The sequence below is a fragment of the Pelobates fuscus genome, chromosome 10, assembly GCF_036172605.1.
Source record: "Pelobates fuscus isolate aPelFus1 chromosome 10, aPelFus1.pri, whole genome shotgun sequence".
Classification (NCBI taxonomy): Eukaryota; Metazoa; Chordata; class Amphibia; order Anura; family Pelobatidae; genus Pelobates; species Pelobates fuscus.
This window is the reverse complement of record NC_086326.1, coordinates 146,638,345-146,654,015: the sequence shown is the minus strand read 5'-3', so window position 1 is coordinate 146,654,015 and position 15,671 is coordinate 146,638,345. Positions and strand designations below refer to the sequence as shown.

The 15,671-nt window shown below is 42.6% G+C and overlaps 1 protein-coding gene across 1 annotated transcript in view; it reads left to right on the top strand.

Moving 5' to 3' along the window:
- LOC134575157 (zinc finger protein 665-like) overlaps nucleotides 1-15,671 on the top strand; it is a 400,405-nt gene that overhangs the window by 13,449 nt on the left and 371,285 nt on the right. The window lies entirely within an intron of this gene.

Below are 15,671 nucleotides of genomic sequence, written 5' to 3'. Positions count from 1 at the left end.
AATGCCTTCGTTTTGCAGGAACTGCTGACACACTCCAGCCACATGAGGTCTAGCATTGTCTTGAATTAGGAGGAACCCAGGGCCAACCGCACCAGCATATGGTCTTACAAGGGGTCTGAGGATCTCATCTCAGTACCTAATGGCAGTCAGGCTACCTCTGGCGAGCACATGGAGGGCTGTGCGGCCCCCCAAAGAAATGCCACCCCACACCATTACTGACCCACTGCCAAACCGGTCATGCTGAAGGATGTTGCAGGCAGCAGAACGTTCTCCACAGCGTCTCCAGACTCTGTCACGTCTGTCACGTGCTCAGTGTGAACCTGCTTTCATCTGTGAAGAGCACAGGGCGCCAGTGGCGAATTTCCCACTCTTGGTGTTCTCTGGCAAATGCCAAACATCCTGCACGGTGTTGGGCTGTAAGCACAACACCCATGTGTGGACGTCGGACCCTCATACCACCCTCATGGAGTCTGTTTCTGACCGTTTGAGCAGACACATGCACATTTGTGGCCTGCTGAAGGTCATTTTGCAGGGCTCTGGCAGTGCTCCTCCTGTTCCTCCTTGCACAAAGGTGGAGGTACCAGTCCTGCTGCTGGGTTGTTGCCCTCCTACGGCCTCCTCCACGTCTCCTGATGTACTAGCCTGTCTCCTGGTAGTGCCTCCATGCTCTGGACACTACGCTGACAGACACAGCAAACCTTCTTGCCACAGCTCGCATTGATGTGCCATCCTGGATGAGCTGCACTACCTGAGCCACTTGTGTGGGTTGTAGACTAAGTCTCATGCTACCACTAGAGTGAAAGCACCACCAGCATTCAAAAGTGACCAAAACATCAGCCAGGAAGCATAGGAACTGAGAAGTGGTCTGTGGTCACCACCTGCAGAAGCACTCCTTTATTGGGGGTGTCTTGCTAATTGCCTATAATTTCCACCTGTTGTCTATCCCATTTGCACAACAGCATGTGAAATTGATTGTCACTCAGTGTTGCTTCCTAAGTGGACAGTTTGATTTCACAGAAGTGTGATTGACTTGGAGTTGCATTGTGTTGTTTAAGTCTTCCCTTTATTTTTTTGAGCAGTGTATATTTACGTATTTGTAGTTGCTACTTACCTCTCAAAAGTCGTCTTTGTTAACAAAACATTTCCAGGCTAAGAATAAAAAAAATGTATTCTAACACTGGAGTGTTATCTAGTCTGTTTAGATTTCTGCCCTCCAAGATTCTTAAAAAAGAGATTTAATCTGGCCAGTTTAGTGCCTCTCACAGAGATGGGTGCATGCCCTGCCAACGCCTCACTGTGCCGGCAATTTTTCTCTATATGGAAACCCTCAATTCCGAGACTCGGTCCTTGCAGCAGACTGATCCACCTTCTTTGTGGTCATCAGGCTTACTGACTTCTCATCCATTACCATACTTCTCACAGAGCAGCATTAAATACAATGCTTCTCTATGGAGACACACAGAACAATACACTTCGCTAGTAGCTTTATATAGAGACGTATGCGTGTGTGTGCCCCTATATAGAGGCATATGCCAGCATGCGCCTCTGTACAGAGGCATATTCATGTATTTGCCTTTATATAGAGACGTATACTACTACGTGCCTGTATGGGGGTATTTGCAATTCTATGTCTATATACAAGGATATATAAACATAAAGACATAAATGTGTCCCTATAGAGATATAAACATGTATATATTTCTATATAGAAACGTATGCTACTACATGCCTTTATAGAGAGGCATGCATATGTCATTCATTATAGGCTTAGAAATGTGCATGTTTCTATATAAAGGATATGCTTGGGTATGCCTCTGCAGAGACTGGTGTGTATGTATACATTTCTGTAAGGAGTCCTATAGTAACATAGAGTTTTATATGTGTCTAAACGGATAAATATATTTATATGCCTCTGTATAAAGACATACTTGTAAATGCCTCCTATATAGAGAGCTATGTATGTATATGCATCCATGTAAAGACATATAGTAGTATATGTATCTTTATAGAGGCACACATGTGTACCTGTCTCTGTGTAAGTAATAGGGCTAAGATTGTATAGCCTGGATTTGTGGGAATGAGACGTTCCTCTATAATATGTCCCCCCTCTTGGTTGATCTAGCACTTCAATAGCCACAGCAGATTCCTCACCCCCACCTATCCCACTGATATAGATTTACTCTCCATGTCAATTAGTATTATTATTATTAATATAGTGCTAGCAAATTCTGTAGCGCTGTACAATGGGACAATCCTGTCCATTACCCAGAATCCCCCTATAGGTGTACTGTCATCAGCGGTCATGGCACACGTCAAGCTGCTAATCTGTAGGTACTAGTTCATTATAACATTGTGTAATTGACACGACCACAAATACTATATGTCTTTAAGTAGAGGCATATACATGCATGCGGCTCTGTATAGAGGTATTTATAAACATACTCCTCTATATAAAGGTGTTGTGTATTTATATACTTCTATGTAAAGACATATAAAGTCACATGTCTCTTTATAAACACCTACTCCCTTTATTTAAAGAAATACAGTTACGTATATCTACACAAAGACATATAGAAGTGTATGCCTCTACATGTCACTCTCCCCCCCCATTAAAAAGCCAAGTCCATTTGCTGCAATGCTAAGAGCCATCAATTTCTGGACTGTGAAAATAACCCAAAGAGTAAAATATATTATTTAATCGCTGTTATTGTATTTTTTTTAAACCAGCATATTCCCTTTATTGATTGTACTGTAGAATAGCAAACTTAATTTATTGCCATACAATTTTTATGATTTACTTTTATTTTTTTTTATTTTTTTGCAAAAATCTAAAATGTTTTTCTACACTATTTTCCAGATATGAAAAAAACTGACATGTTGCCCTCTATTACGTTGAAGGTAACGTTTTTGTTTGAGGAGCACTTTTCACTTCGGGACAAACAGTGTGAAAATGCGATTTTGCATCAACCAGAAGCTCCATCATTTAGCAAACTGCTGTGCAGAGTGCGAAACGTGCTGGCACAACAATAGGGCAGCGCATTTCACACCCAGCACAAGAGTGGGAAAGGAAAAACTAAATCTATTGGCAAACTGCTGGAGTGATCATGAAAAGTCGTGCCGTCTGCAGTTTTTACACCTAGATCAACAGTGTGCGTAATGATTTTTTTTTTCCAATACTGCAAAATGATTGTGTAAACTGTGGGGCTGTATGCGAAATTTGCTGTCCTAAAAATCTTTCAAAAATTATTGTTTTGACAGGGCAGCACTTTTCACGTGTTTGCCATCAGCCTTACCCCCACAGTATAGCTTTTTGTACACTAAGAAAAAAAAATGAAGTTACATTTAAAAAAATGCAGTGTCTGAGGATGTTTATATTGCGTTTTTAATGAACTTTTGAAAATGTAATTAAAAGTTTTAGTTTTTTTTTTTTTAAATAAATTCATTAAAAAATGAAACATAGGCTTCAGTTTATATATATGTATATGTTTACCAATAAGAGACAATTCTGAGTAATATTTTAGCGCAGTAATAGTGTAAAGAGGGTTTTGTACAAAATGCGTGTGGAACAGTATCCAACATGAAGCAGGGCTGGTGTCAGATTGGGTATTTGTGGCGAAACCAGCTTCGCCACTGTGAACTGGAGAGGCCTGGCTGCTGGCCTCCTGCCCGCTGACTATGGCCCCTGGACGTGTTGCACTTTAGAAACTATATTTGGGCAGGTAATAATTTGTATTGCTGCTGCTGGCCCTTTAAAAGCAGCGATGGACATATTGGAACTTTTGGGACTACTGTACCTTTAAGACTGTGGAGCGTAGTACAGTAATCCTGCCTTTAATACTTTAATGTCATGTATGTATTGTTGTATGCAGTTAACCTGGGTTATATATATATATGCAGCCTTCATCTGATTGTTCGGTAGAATCACTCCATTCATTGTATTGAGGAAACTACCGAACAACCAGACCACCCAGGACTACGTGTGCCTCCAATTACCGTTTGCAACAATGTTGCAAACGGGTAATTGGCAATCATGTAATGTGTTCTGTGTCCTCTGGGTGGCCGCCATTCAGGAAACAACCACGTGGCGGCGGCCATCTTAAACTACCGAACAGCGGTGTTTTGCCGTCGAGTGTCTGGAACTAAAATCGGACACTTGACTAGGCAAACACCGCTGAGACCTCCATACTTCCAGAAATTCGTATGGAAACTACCGAATGACCCACCGTTCGGTAGAAAGAACCCCACAAACAAGGGAATTCATTCAAACCCTCTCCAGGCTCTATAACACAGGCAATTCGCCTGTTTTCATTCCCTTGTTTGTGACCGACCGCAGGGCCAAAATGCATGGAACTGTTTTCGGATACTTTACCCATGCAGTCGGTCAAATCTTTGGAACTTCATATCTCCCGAACCATTCATCCGAATGACCTGATTCTTGGATATGTTGTCCCCCTGAATAAGGGCTATCAGGGGATACCTGTTTTGGAGGTGTAGCATATGTATTTGGGGTACATCCAGGAATTGGGGAAAAAGGTGTACGGTATAATTATGTTAAGTGCTAATCTAAGGGGAGGAAATGTGTGGGAGGTACATCCATGTGATTGGTTAATTTCATCCTCCCCCTGGGAGTGTCCTGTATGTACTTGTTGGTAATAAAAGCCAGACTGGGTGTCCCAGTCTAGAGTTCCTGCTTAACCCTCAAAATGAAGTGTCGTCTCGTTCTTGGGGGGGATTGGATTGTAAGCTGACTGCCAAGAGTGTAAGCCGATTGTATGCTTTTCTTGTTCAGCTGTTCCAGTTCGGAGTGTCATTTCGTATCCAGCTCGTGAGTTCTGATGTTCTGCAGTAGCTGTGCCTGTCTATGGAAAAGGGGATTATCGCCTAAACGCATTTTTCCCCTTGTATGCTGAAACGGTCCGTTACAGTATTCTAATCCCAGAAGTCTTTGCTTGACACCTGAAGCACAATGGAAGCAAAGACTTCTGGAACTTTGGTCAAGGCTGGTGTAAAAACACAACTGACATGTTTTTACAAAGCCAATAAAACAGCTATCTAAACATATTAACCCGTTAACGCCGTTACGGCGTTCTATGCCGTCCCGCTTTAAGTGGGCTTTAAAGCCGTTGCGGCGGCATAGAACGCCGTAACGGCTTTGAGCCCTGGAGCGTCCGGTATACTTACCTTACCGGCGCTCCGCTTCGGGAGGACTGCCTCACAGCCCAGGCAGCCCCCCCCACGGCAAAAAAAGCCCCCGGCGATCATGTGATTGCTCTCAAAGAGCGATCACATGGCCCCCTATAGCTGGCTGTGGATCTGCCAGCAGGGGGACTGTCGAAAATATCAGACAGTCCCCCTGCTGGTGGGATCTGTAAAAAAAAAAATATTAGACATGTGTAAAATTAAAATAAATATATTTATATATATATATATATATATATATATATATAATATATACATATTATATATATTTAACGTCACACATAGTGTATTTTAATACTAAGATAAGTACATATATTAGTATTAAAATACACTTAGAATGACGTTACATATATATAATATACATATATTATATTATATATATAAATACGTATAATTACAATAATAAATAAAATAATAAAATTAATAAATAAAATATTGAAACAAAATTTAATATAAATTATATATACATATGTAATTTCATTCTAACTGTATTTTGTTATTAATATATATATATTGGTAACAAAATACACTTAGAATGATATTCTAAATATATCTATCTATATATAAAATGCAAATAACCGCAAATATATATATAGATAAATACATATAATTACATAAAAGATTACATTAGTATACACGTAGAATTTAAATACCTATAAATGCATATATATTAAAATTCTACGTGTATATTTAAATAATCTTTTAACATAATTATGTGATTTGATTAATTAAAATTTGATTGACATGCCTGACAACACAGGGAGAAAGTGCAGAGAATTTAATTCGCAAGCACTATATTTGACCCTGTAACTCTCCAAGACACCATAAAACCTGTACATGGGGGGTACTGTTTTACTCGGGAGACTTCGCTGAACTCAAATATTAGTGTTGAAAACTGGTAATTTGTATTACAACGATGATATTTTAAGTAAAAGTGAAGTTTTTTGCATTTTTTACAAACGAACGGCCCTTTTATGGACTATATTATTGTTGTAATATGTTTTACTGTTTTAAAACACTAATATTTGTGTTTAGTGAAGTCTCCCGAGAATAACAGTACCCCACATGTACAGGTTTTATGGTGTTTTGGAAAGTTAGAGAAAAAATAGAAAATGAATCCAGGCACTCCAAATGAATTCCAAGAAAAAGGCAATTTATTGGAACCAGCAGCACAAAAGTGCCTGGATTAATTTTCTATTTTTACTATTATATTTGGTCCATCTTGGTACTGGGACATATCCAGTGAAGCACCCTGGATTCCTTGGCAAGGGGTGGAGTGCACTTCCATCAATTTTCTACATTTATTGGAAAGTTAGAGAGTCACATATAAGGCTTGCATTTCATTTTTTTCACATTGAAATTTGCCAGATTGGTTATGTTGCCTTTGAGAGCGTATGGTAGCCCAGGAATGAGAATTACCCCCATGATGGCTTACCATTTGCAAAAGTAGACAACCCGAGGTATTGCAAATGGGGTATGTCCAGTCTTACTTAGTAGCCACTTGGTCACAAACACTGGCCAAATATTAGTTTTTTGCTTTTTTAACACAAAAACAAATATGAACGCTAACTTTGGCCAGTGTTTGTGACTAAGTGGCTACTAAAAAAGACTAAACATAACCCACGTTCAATACCTTGGGTTGTCTACTTTTTCAAATGGTATGCCATTATGGGGGTAATTCTCATTCCTGGGCTACCACTCAAAGGTAACATTACTAATCTGGCAAATTTCAATTTGAAAATGGAACGTTCTATATTTGACCCTGTAACTTTCCAAAACACCATAAAACCTGTTAATGGGGGGTACTGTTGTACTCGTGAGACATTGCTGATTACAAATATGTGCATTTTTTTGTACTTTTACAGCTAAAATGTCAGATGGAAATACAAATTTAAAAAACAAAATCTTATTTTCTCACATTTTTTTAATTTTTTATTCATAATAAATTCTGTTCCATATATGAATAGTTAATGATAAATGAAAGCCCTGTTTCTCCTGAACAAAATGATATATAATAAGTGTGGGTGCATATAATTTGAAAGAGGGGAACTACGGGTGAACAGACATATAGCGCAAATTCCAGTTTTTGTTTACGTTTTGTTTTGATCAGAAAGTGCACTATTGACTCCGTCCTGAAGGGGTTAAAGAAACCATAGCCTACCGTGATTCAAAGCAAAATAGAGCTAGGCTTGTAGGAAAAAATTAATAAAAGGAAAACATGTGTTTTATTTGAGTTGACATTACAGAAGCATTTTATTTAGGTATGTAAACTGATTTGAAACATACATCGTCTAGGACATCCTTCCTGTCAAAAATTTAAAAAACATTTCCATTTTCTACAGAGATAAAGAAAACCTTAGGCTGACATTTCTTATTATTACATAAGGAATTTGCATTAAAGGAACACTATAGTCCCCTAAATGACTTTAGCTAAATAAAGCAGTTTTAGTGTATAGATCATTCCCCTGCAGTCTCACTGCTCAATTCACTGTCATTTAGGAGTTAAATCACTTTGTTTCTGTTTATGCAGCCCTAGCCACACCTCCCCTGGCTATGATTGACAGAGCCTGCATGAAAAAAAAAACTGGTTTCACTTTCAAACAGATGTAATTTGCCTTAAATAATTGTATCTCAATCTCTAAATTGAACTTTAATCACATACAGGAGGCCCTGGCAGGGTCTAGCAAGCTATTAACATAGCAGGGGATAAGAAAATCTTAATTAAACAGAACTTGCAATAAAGAAAGCCTAAATAGGGCTCTCTTTACAGGAAGTGTTTATGGAAGGCTGTGCAAGTCACATGCAGGGAGGTGTGACTAGGGTTCATACACAAAGGGATTTAACTCCTAAATGGCAGAGGATTGAGCAGTGAGGCTGCAGGGGCATGTTCTATACACCAAAACTGCTTCATTAGGCTAAAGTTGTTCAGGTGACTATAGTGTCCCTTTAAATATCTCTGCCAAGGATCGCTTCCTAGCAGAAACCGGAGAAAACCTCAGCGCTTCTTCTCCAGTCGCCGTGGCTAGCCCACACTGTGATGAAAGACAATAAGCTTTCTGTGTGTTGCTGAACAGGGAACAAGAAAGGCAAAACTGCACCAAGAAAATTAAAAAACAACGATAGGCCCAACAAAGAGACATTTCAGGTATTTCCCTGGTTTGCCCCAATGGTCAGTCTGGGCATGCTTGGAACCACCACACACCGGTAAATATATTAGAAATATAGAATTTTGTTTATTCAATACATCCAACATTTTGCACAATAAAGCAACAATAAAAGTACCATAACCACTGCGGCATGCCATTGTTGCTATACTGACAGAAGTTTCATGATGCCAACTTGGCAACTTGACTAGTTCCACCCAGCACACATGGCCGCAGCCAAGCTTACGTTCTACTCTAACAGGAGAATCCAATTCACTACTGTGCTAAATAGGCCATCAAGGACCACACGCATTGCTCAGAGCATCAGCTGAGCACTGTCAACCAGTGAGCCCGATCCCGTATCAGCTGTTATAAGCTGAATAGAGGCATTCAGCTTCTGATGCAGGAGAAGAGCAGATGAAACTGTGTAAAACCATAGAAAATGACAGAGGAAAAGCCTCTTGTGGTTATGGTGCTTGGAGTTTTATTTACATTCAAAGCACAATAATCACTACAGCTCGATGTAGTAGTTATGTTACCAAAAACGCCATGGAGCCCACGGAGGGTAAGCAGTCAAATGGCTTAACAAATTACCTGGGTCCTTCCATGCACCATTCAACAGCCAGGAGCTCTCTGTTCTAAGCCAACACTGGTGAAGCAGGGCTTAACTCAATGACTGAGAGCTCTGGGTATGAGCTCACTGAGTTGACCCTACAGAGTGTAACCAAGCGGAGTGCCAGGGATTCCAACTCCCCTGGAGACGTGGTGGTTCCATTTTAAGTTATAAAAACATTAGCAGAAAGTCTGAATACTTACCTCGGAATCAAACTAGGGTTCTCTTGCCACCATAACTACTACATTGTACCCTGAGAGATCTAAATAGACAGAGAGTCCCCTCTTTCTTTATTTGTGTCCACAGATTTCTCAGTCTCTACCTGTGCATGTTTCTCTCCCATATGTGATTTTGAGTCAAAGCATCTCCTATTTTATGTTCAAATCAGTAGAAGTCTCCTGAAAATGCAGAATAGAATTATTTTCTATCATCTAACTATGGCCTTGATTTAAAGGGACACTATAGTCACCAGAACTACTACAGCTAATTGCATTTGTTCTGGTTAGTAGAATCATTCTCGTCAGGCTATTTGCAGTAAATGTTTTTTTTCAGAGATAATGCAGTGTTTACATTACAGCCTAGTGATAACTCCACTGGCCACTCCTCATGTGGCTACAAGAGGTACTTCCTGGGGGAAGTGCTGCACAGTGTGACTGACATTCAGTGTCTCCACCCTCTGCATACAGACACTGAACTTCCCTCATAGAGATCAATTGATTCAATGTATCTCTATGAGGAGATGCTGATTGGCCAGGGCTGTGTTTGACTTGTGCTGGCTCTGCCCCTGATCTGCCACCTTCACAGTCTCAGCCAATTCTATAGGAAAGCATTGTGATTGGCTCAGACCACCACTTCTGATGATGTCAGCAGACAGCGTGCTGTTCTGAGGCAAACCGGGGGGAAAACAGCAGCTTCAGGCTTGAATACAAGTAAGATTTTACTATATTTAGGGAGGCAAGGGGGGCCAGGGGGTTAGATGGTGGTTTTAACACTATTGGGTCAGAAATATGTGTTTGTGTTCCTTTAATCTTTTTGGATAAGCTTACCAAATGATCATAATCGTTTAGGAAAACTTCTCAAATGGCATGTTTACAGATGTCACCATTAAAGTCTACATGAATTCTTGTTGATAAATACTTATTTTATACAAATTGCCTACTGGTAGAAACAGTAGTTATAAAAAAACAAAACACCTACAGGGGTCAGTTAGTATAGTTAATTGACTAAAACGTCCTTTATGCCCCCATCCTCCATGCCATGGTTGAAGGAATATCTCTTATACAGCAAGCAGCCAGCAGGCCTCTGTAATAACAAACTATCGACCAGGCAGCTATTGGCACAGGTCCCTCGGTAAAATTAAATAATGGGGTATGGACAAAGCTGCCGCCAATCACACTCAGCAAGTGATTGACAAGAGTTAATGATCTACGCATGTTGTGTGGGTGAGTAAATATCAACAACTGTGATATTTCCTTTGTGCAAGACTCACGTGCTCTTTAAAGAGTAGATGGTATTCTGTCTGTGTTTATTCTGTCGATGTATAAATGTCAGCGTCGGTGAGATTCCCCCTTCACACAACGATGATTCCTCTATAGGAGTAGGTGAATATTCTGTTACTGCCTTTTCATTCAAATGTCTTTCTTCACAGAGTACGTTTTGTGTCTGAAAGATTCAGCTTGTTTTTCTTTTGGTTCAAACCTTGTGCTCTTTATTCCATGGTTAATTCCCATTTTTATATCATCGAATACGTAGATCGGCCATACTACGCAGTGGCGTACATACCGTGGTCGCAGGGGTCGCGGCTGCGACCGTGCTCTGCCCACCAGGGGGCCCGGCCGCCCTGCGACCCCGGTATGTATGTCACTGGGCCAGCCTCTTCTCCTGGGGGGCCCAAGAGCCGGCCACCTCAGGGCCCCCCGAGGCTGGCCCTGCTGTCACCCGGCTGGCCGGTCCTGCGGGCGCGCGAGGGAGCACTGTCTCCTAGGTGCTTCCTCTTCAGCTCCCTCGCGCACCGCACTGATACCGGAGCCGGAAGATGACGTCATCTTCCGGCTCCGGTATCAGTGCGGCGCGCGAGGGAGCTGAAGAGGAAGCACACAGGAGACAGTGCTCCCTCGCGCGCCCGCAGGACCGGCCAGCCTGACTGCTCGCCGGGTGACCGGCCCCCCAGGAGCCCAGCAGCACCACTGGACCCCAGGGAATCCCCTCAGCTCTCCCACAGGTAAGGAGGCTGGGGGGATTTAAAAAAAAATGTGTTTGTGAGTGTGAGTGTATGTTAGTGTTTGTGAGTGTATGTTAGTGTGTGTGAGTGTATGTTAGTGTGTGTGAGTGTATGTTAGTGTGTGTGAGTGTATGTTAGTGTGTTAGTGTGTGTGAGTGTGTGTTAGTGTGTGTTTGTGAGTGTGTGTATGTTAGTGTGTGTGAGTGTATGTTAGTGTGTTAGTGTGTGTGAGTGTGTGTTAGTGTGTGTTTGTGAGTGTGAGTGTGTGTTTGTGAGTGTGAGTGTGTGTTTGTGAGTGTGTGTTTGTGAGTGTGAGTGTATGTTAGTGTGTGTGAGTGTGTGTTAGTGAGTGTGTTAGTGTGTGTTTGTGAGTGTGAGTGTATGTTTGTGAGTGTGAGTGTATGTTTGTGAGTGTGAGTGTATGTTTGTGAGTGTATGTTAGTGTGTGTTTGTATGTTAGTGTGTGTGAGTGTGTTAGAGTGTGTTATAGTGTGAGTGTGTTATAGTGTGAGTGTGTTATAGTGTGAGTGTTGTGATCCTTGTCTGTAGATAGCACGGTCCTCTAGGGCAAAAACATGCACAGTCCTTTGGCTTTTATATAATCCAGGCAACTTTATTGTAAATCCACACAGGAGACAGCAGTAAATGAAAATATAAATCCCTTTAAACAAAAACCTAGCTCGTCTGAGCACTAACTAATATCAGGTTCCCTATCTCTCAGGGGTTACACTAAACAAAACAATATTGGATTCACCAACCTACAGTCTTTGTCCACTCTCAGCACTCCTAGTGCTCCAAGCCAGCATTGACTGCTTCCTTCCGCACTCCTAGTGCTCCAAGCCAGCACTCCCAGTGCCTCAAGCCAGCACTCCTAGTGCTCCAAGCCAGCACTCCCAGTGCCTGGTCCCCTTTTATTCTCTTACTGGAGAGAACATCCTCTCTCCTACCTGCTTCCTGAGAGGAAGCCAGCAATCCCCCTCTACCTGCCTAGCAGGGAGTGGTTTATTCCCACTGCTACAGCTGATCATCTCCAGCTGAGCAGTGGGCTGGAGACAGTCCAAAAACCCTGGCCTGGATCTATGTCTCCCATGAAAACCACTAAACTGTGGAGTGGCGCATTGGCCCTCCCTTCTCTCCAAATACTCCACCCCAGGGGCCCATAACTAAACAACGCTTTGTGTTGTACAAAACACAAACTACATATACTCCCCCTGGGGTTAAATGGCTTCTCTGCCTTCACTTTATCACATATCCTCCCCCCCCAGCTCAGACCCATCGGGTCGAGCGGCCTTAAAACACAAACCGTGAACATTCACGTCACCTAGGGCTGTACCAGCCCTGACTTGCTTTTCTCTGCCAAACTGTCCAACAGCTGGTTGCACTTTTTGGGTAGCCTCTTCTACTAAACAGTGCACAGTATTTTTTAGCTCAACTGGGGTGCTTTGCTTCTCTCTATTAAGCTCAGCTCCTTCGCTGTTGTCTTCTCTGACTCCCCAAGTCAGTCTGCTTCTCATGCCTTTAACTTGTTCACTTGGGTGAACATCAGCGGCTTCTGCTTCATTTTTCTTTCCCTGGCTGTATCCACTAGCTTCACTTGCACCTTCCGGGTGGGTTTTGCTTACGATCAACACTTGGCCTTGCGTACATTTATTTCTCATCTTTGCAGTTTTCTTTAGGATGTTTCTGCATGCTTTGGTCTTATCACCTTTACATGTCGTTCTTTCTCCTTTTGTTGCCTTGGGAAGATTTCTCAGTACCTTTCTGTTTCCAAATGCCTTTCCAGCTTTCTCTTGAAACATGCAAGATTCAGTGTCTGAGCTTGAAAATGTTTTAGTTTTCAACTCTTTTTCTAAGACTTCATCTGTTGTGATGTCACTCAGAGCAAGTTTGAGGCTTTCACGTGAAGCTGCAATGTTTTGATTTTCATATAAACACTTGTCAACTTCAGTAATCAGTTTGTCTTGTTCTCCCTTCGGAGTCCTCTGACCTTTCTTACTTTGGCGCATGTTATCAGTGTCACCATCACTGCCTCTTGACAATTCTGCTTTTTCCTTTAGTTTGTCAGGATCGGGTCAGGGATCCAACACGCAGAGTACAAAGAGTAGCTGATACGTATACCGGTCCTTAGAATGGCCGGACTTAACGTATAACTACGATAGAATGGTCAGAGACAAGCCGAGGTCGAGGGAACGAGAAGACAGGTAAGCGAGAGACAAGCCGGGTCAAGGATAACAGAAAGACAGGAGAGTAAATACCAAAGCCGGGTCGGAACCAAAAGACAAGAGAATAACAAAGCACTGTGTGACTAGGCGGACTAGAACCACGACAGGGCAATGAGTGAATGAGAGAGCCACTGTTAAGTATCCTGGCTAGGAGGAGAAGACACGCCTCCGGCGAGTCCTGATTCGTCTCCCGAGATTTGAGTGACAGAACGTTCCGGGTTGGCGTCACGACGTCGACCTCCGGTCCTCCTGCTATAAAAGGAAGTGACTCCCTCGCGGCCGGCGTTAGCAAGACCGAGTGAACCGCGAGGGGCCGAGGAGACATGCCGTCCGGACGGATACACTTCTAAGTCTCTACCTCTCTCAGAGGTAGAGACTTCAGGTACCCTGACAGTACCCCCCCTCTCAGATACGCCCACCGGGCGGAAGGAGCCGGGGCGAGACGGGAAGCGGGAGTGGAATGCTCTGCGAAGGCGAGGAGCATGGACATCCTCTTGCGGTACCCAACTCCTCTCCTCAGGACCATAACCCTTCCAGTCAACCAAATACTGTACTCTCCCCCGGGAGACACGAGAATCAATAATGGAGTTAACCTCATACTCCTCCTGACCCTCCACCTGAACAGGGCGCGGAGGGGCGATTGTGGAAGAGAATCTGTTACAGATTAGAGGTTTCAGCAATGACACGTGAAAGGAGTTCGGGATGCGTAAAGTAGCTGGGAGAGCCAGACGATACGCCACTGGGTTAATTCGAGTCAAGATCCTGTAGGGACCAATATAGCGAGGGGCGAATTTCATGGAAGGAACTTTAAGACGAATATTCCTAGTACTCAACCAAACTCTATCACCTGGAACAAAATTCGGAGCCGCCCTTCTACGTTTGTCAGCATGTTTCTTAACCAGCATAGAATTGTGTAGAAGAATCTGTCGAGTTTGATCCCACAACTTCCTCAAATTGGCCACATGGACATCAACCGACGGCACTCCCTGGGAAGGAGAAACCGAGGGAAGAATAGATGGATGAAAGCCATAGTTCATGAAGAAGGGGCTAGAATGCGTAGAGTCACAAACGAGATTGTTGTGCGCAAACTCCGCCCAAGGAATCAAACCGACCCAATCGTCCTGGTGTTCGGAAACAAAGCAACGTAAGTATTGCTCAATCTTTTGGTTGGTTCGTTCGGCAGCTCCGTTAGACTGAGGATGATAGGCGGACGAAAAATTCAGTTTGATGCCTAATTGAGAACAGAACGATCTCCAAAAACGTGAAACAAATTGGGAGCCTCTATCAGAAGTGATCTCCGAAGGGATCCCATGCAAGCGAAAAATCTCTTTAGCAAAGATCTCCGCCAATTCAGGAGAAGTCGGGAGTTTAGGCAAAGATACGAAATGTGCCATCTTGGTAAACCTATCGACTACGGTGAGGATAACAGTGTGCCTTTTAGAAACAGGCAAATCCACAATAAAGTCCATTGCCACACAGGACCAAGGTTTGTCAGGAATTTCCAGAGGTTGTAGAAGGCCACAAGGAAGCGAATGCGGTAGTTTAGTTTTAGTACAGACCTCACAAACTCCGATAAAATCCTTAATATCCTTCCGTAACGAAGGCCACCAGAAATCCTTGGAGATCAAAGAATACGTCTTGCGAACACCCGGATGACCAGCCACCTTACTCTCGTGAAGACACTGTAAGAGCTCCAATTGGAGTTCAGGAGGAACGAAATGTCTGGAAGCTGGAGTCAGTCTGGGTGCCAGATGCTGCAAGCTCCTTATCTGATCAAGTAGTGGAGAATGGACTTTGAGAGTAGTGTTAGCGATAATGTTACACTTGGGTACTATAGTGGACAAAACCGGCTCAGATACGGCAGCTGGTTCATATTGGCGAGATAAGGCATCGGCTTTAGAATTCTTAGAACCTGGCCTATATGTGAGTACGTAGTTGAAGTGAGTGAGAAATATGGACCAACGAGCCTGTCTAGATGATAGATGTTTAGCCTCTCCAATATAGGATAAGTTTTTATGATCTGTCAAAATAGTAACAGGATGCAAAGTACCCTCCAATAAATGTCTCCACTCCTTCAAGGCCATTATAACCGCTAGTAGTTCCCTGTCACCAATGCCATATCTGCTTTCAGTACCTGACAATTTTTTGGAAAAGTATCCACAAGGATGTAAAGGCTTATCTACACCCAACCTTTGGGACAGAACAGCACCTATACCAGTCTCAGAAGCGTCAACTTCGAGTAGGAAAGGTAGTGTAGTATCAGGGTGAACTAA